At 44.4% G+C, this 4,072-nt stretch overlaps 4 non-coding genes across 4 annotated transcripts; 2 read left to right on the top strand and 2 right to left on the bottom strand.

The window, feature by feature from the left end:
• Positions 1-221: 221 nt before the first annotated feature.
• On the top strand, positions 222-295 carry trnan-guu (transfer RNA asparagine (anticodon GUU)). Its single transcript has one exon. It is a non-coding gene; the product is annotated as a tRNA-Asn (tRNA).
• Positions 296-735: 440 nt separating this feature from the next.
• Positions 736-808, top strand: trnav-aac (transfer RNA valine (anticodon AAC)). Its single transcript has one exon. It is a non-coding gene; the product is annotated as a tRNA-Val (tRNA).
• A 2,065-nt stretch (positions 809-2,873) lies between these two features.
• Positions 2,874-2,956, bottom strand: trnal-cag (transfer RNA leucine (anticodon CAG)). Its single transcript has one exon. It is a non-coding gene; the product is annotated as a tRNA-Leu (tRNA).
• A 78-nt stretch (positions 2,957-3,034) lies between these two features.
• On the bottom strand, positions 3,035-3,107 carry trnak-cuu (transfer RNA lysine (anticodon CUU)). Its single transcript has one exon. It is a non-coding gene; the product is annotated as a tRNA-Lys (tRNA).
• Between the last annotated feature and the right edge of the window lie 965 nt (positions 3,108-4,072).

Here is a 4,072-nt window from a genome sequence, read left to right as displayed (position 1 = left end):
GCACCGGTGGGCACGCCGGTTGCAGGAGAGCTGGTTGGCGGTGATATCGACGCTGTGAGCGAGACCAGACCGTTCCCATGTTTCCACAAACAATGTCCCATCCTTTATTTCTGGAAAAGTAACACTGATAGTGGACAATTGCATTTCTGTGGCTGCAACATATAACTTTGGGTAGGTGACACGCTGCTTTAGTGTATCTTGCAAGAAAAAAAAAACAGACGGTCTCTGTGGCGCAATCGGTTAGCGCGTTCGGCTGTTAACCGAAAGGTTGGTGGTTCGAGCCCACCCAGGGACGGAAATTGCACCTTTTTCTTCCCACTTTCGGATTCATTGCCTCATTCTGATGGCCCTGAAGCCGGTGCCAAGTTTCGATTCCTGATCTGCAGTAACTGGGAGCACTTTAAATGGCTGCGATCTCTTCATCTCATTTCAAGTTTTCTAATGTGTGATTTGGCTGCAATAAAACACTCTGTGAACAATGTCATCTGAGCATGCCTGATTCGCCATAATTTACACTGCCATCGGATATCAGGCACATGCAAAAAGAACAGTGAAATGTTTGTTTCGGCGCGATGCTCTGGGATTCCCCGCCTGACCATCGTCACCGATCCTTCTCTGCAGCCTTCCGAAATACAGCGCAGTAAATGTATCTCTGTGAAATGAGCTCCTGTACAGTAATACGGAAATTAGTTTGGCTGAGGGGTTATATCCCTAACACGAGGTTGCGGATATCAGGTTTCCGTAGTGTAGTGGTTATCACGTTCGCCTAACACGCGAAAATTCCCCGGTTCGAAACCGGGCGGAAATATTTTGAAACCTTGTCCCCATTAAAAATGATTAAATGTTTAACGATTCACATTGCTCATTAAATGTGAACAAAGTCCATATCTCCCAGCCCTGTCAATGCAGTCCGCTGAGAGCAGGCGATGAAAGCCAGCGTGATATTGGGGGTGAAGGCTGCTTCCAATACTGTCTCACACCCGGTGGGACCTGGCGGAGATTTGATAAGACTCATCCATTCAACCAAGATATGAAACGGTGTTTAAGAAACATTCAAAAATATAATAACATCCAGGATCCTATCTTCAGAGTGCGTGGCGCAAAGGTCTGACTCCGGATTAAAAGGCTGGTTAACTTGCTTCTGATTTCTGAAATGTACTTGCCCATCCTTCAGAGGTCATGGGAAATATGTTTTTTGCCTTTCGAAAAAAGACGCGAAAGTTAGAGACATGTTCTGTTTTCAACACGGCTGGTGAAATGGCCAGACTATCATAAATTCGGATTCGCCTTTGAAACATTTAAAGGCGACGACCTAAAAATCACTTAGTGCAAATTTAAAATCACGGTTCCTATTTATTTCGGTCTGAAAGAAATAACGATAAACGTGTCAGTCAGTGCCCGCGGTGAGACGGTGATGAACTTGTTTGCTGCGAAGTTCACCGCTGGGCAAAAGTTGACGCCGTTTAAAGGACGCGAACCCACTCAATGTAAAGGATGAGCTCATAACCAACAGGTCCCGTCAACGTCAAACATCTCATTTCTTGTGCAATGGAGGGAGCAGAGGCGTGTCCATCATCAGACGCCAGCAACTTTAAGAAATGGAACAGATAAAGGCACAGACGCAAGTTCCAAATCCTTTCAATGCAAAGTTATTTCACTTTATTTAAAGTGCCGTGAGGCTAAAAACGGGTCCCAGATGATTTGCGTTCACTCGTGATTTGTTTTCCAGTGTTGGTCCGTCAGGTTTGCAATTCAATTTGTATTGGATATTGAAGATATTTCAGGATGATTGCACAACATACCATGTGTAAAGCAACCATCTTGATAACTTCAATCATCACACACTCCACATCGACACTGCAGAGGCCCCAGCACCCCTTTCAATATTGTTTTTCTTAACTCACAGTTTTCAAAAGGGAATTGGATAAACGCTTGGATGGAAACATTTTCAGGGCTATGGGGAAACAGCAGGCGAGTGGGACTAACTGGACAGCTCTTTCAGAGAGCTGACACAGGCACGATGGGCCGAATGGCGCTATCTTATTCTATGATTCTATTAATAGATCAATTTCCGCCTTTCACGTAGCCTCCCTAAATGGAGCGCAGTAATCGTGTCCATGTGAAATAAGCTCCTGAACAGTAATACGGAAATTAGTGTGGCTGAGCGGTTTGAAACTCTGGTTAGGCTCCTAACTGGAAATTTCCTCTCCAAGATTGATTAGTTGATCAATTATCTCCCCCTTTCGATCTTAAATGTCTTTACATATCTTTTTGATCTCTTCTTCTACTGTCACGCCCACAATACTCGTCTCGCTGGTAAAGACTGAAGCAAAGTGATTATTTAATATTTCTGCCATTTCGCTGTCATTTCCTGTGAGTTTGTCGTGTGTATCCCTTAGTGGCCCTATTCCTATCCGAAATTTTCTTTGGCTGTTGATGTGTCCAGAATACTTTTCTTTTTTTGATATTCCTTTTTGCCTTTCTAATAGTTCTTTAGACTTCTTTCCCAGTCTTTTCACATTCCCCTCTCTCCTTTATTGTCTAGTGTGTGCCTTTTTCTTCAGTTTCAATTTTGCCCTTGTTTCTTTATTCTTCCCTGGTGTGTCATTTCTGGCTGGTTTGTTCTTGCTTTTTAGTGGGATATATTTCTCCTGGACTCTATTGATCACCGTTTTAAATGTTTCCCACTGTTGTTCTATTTCTTTGTCCAGGTCATTAATATGTCAAACATTTCACCGTTTGAAACTTCTCAAGTCACAATTCCATCAGAAAGCCAGTTGCTTTTGTGGGAGGAGTAAATCAACTTGGTCGAAAAATCAGCTGCATCCCAATCCACAAATAAAATATTTTCACGTCTTCGTAAAAATAAGGATTGTCAGAAGTGGGATTCGAACCCACGCCTCCAGAAGAGACTGCGACCTGAACGCAGCGCCTTTGACCGCTCGGCCATCCTGACTACAAATTTAATGTTCCATTCTGCATCAATTCTGCACCGTTGGCCAGTGAACGCAACATAAAAGTTTAAAATGATACTCGCCCAACGTGGGACTCGAACCCACGACCCTGAGATTAAGAGTCTCATGCTCTACCGACTGAGCTAGCCGGGCTTGCTTCCTTGAATCACCTTATCTGTTATTGCAGCAAGCAGGAGAAAGACTCCATTTCAAATTATTGGAATCAATTCTGAGGGACAGGATGAACTGTCACTTCGAAAGGCACGGACGAATCAAGGACAGTCAGCATGGATTTGTTAAGGGGAAGTTGTGTCTGACTAACCTGATTGAATTTTTCGAGGAGGTGATAAGAAGGATCGATGAGGGCAGCGCAATTGATGTCGTCTACATGGATTTTAGCAAAGCTTTTGAAAAATTCCCACATGGCAGATTGGTCCAAAAAGGAAAGGACCATGGGATCCAAGGGAATGTGGCTTGTTGGATCCAAAATTAGCTCAGTGGCAGGAAGGAAAGTGTAATGGTCGACGGGTGTTTTTGTGGCTGGAAGGCTGTTTCCAGTGGGGTGCCGCAGGGCTCGGTACTTGGTCCTTTGCTTTTTATGCTCTACATTAACGATTTGGACCGAAACTTAGGGGACATGATTAAGAAATTTGCGGGTGACACAAAAATCGGCCATGTGGTTGATAGCGAGGTGGAAAGCTGCAGACTGTGGGGGTTCAGGCAATTTTCTGACAACAAGGCACTCAATCCATCTCTGAACGAATTTTGAACGAATACGTGTGTTTGACCCAGCACAGCACGATGGGCCGAATGATCTCCTCTCATGGACTCACAGAATGCAATGATACTAAGTGTTATCAGTCGGAAAAGCAACACATTGCAAATAAGAGCAGAGAGAGGAAACTCGTCTAACAGCGTAACAGCACGGTGAGATATTGTATTTGAGAAGGATGAGGAGGGATAGTTTATCATGGTGGTAGTCACATGGAGTATCATTTGTGACTTTGATAAGGACCATTTCATGCTGCAACTGGGGCGGAAACCTGATTGGAGAGATTCAGCCCGGGCGTGGCCCCATCGTGCGCGGTGAGATGGAGGGGGGTGGGGGAAGTGTCAGA

The sequence above is a fragment of the Heptranchias perlo genome, unplaced genomic scaffold (genome assembly GCF_035084215.1).
Source record: "Heptranchias perlo isolate sHepPer1 unplaced genomic scaffold, sHepPer1.hap1 HAP1_SCAFFOLD_63, whole genome shotgun sequence".
In the NCBI taxonomy this organism is placed as follows: Eukaryota; Metazoa; Chordata; class Chondrichthyes; order Hexanchiformes; family Hexanchidae; genus Heptranchias; species Heptranchias perlo.
The sequence above is the reverse complement of the archived record's forward strand: the minus strand, read 5'-3'. Positions and strand labels throughout refer to the sequence as shown.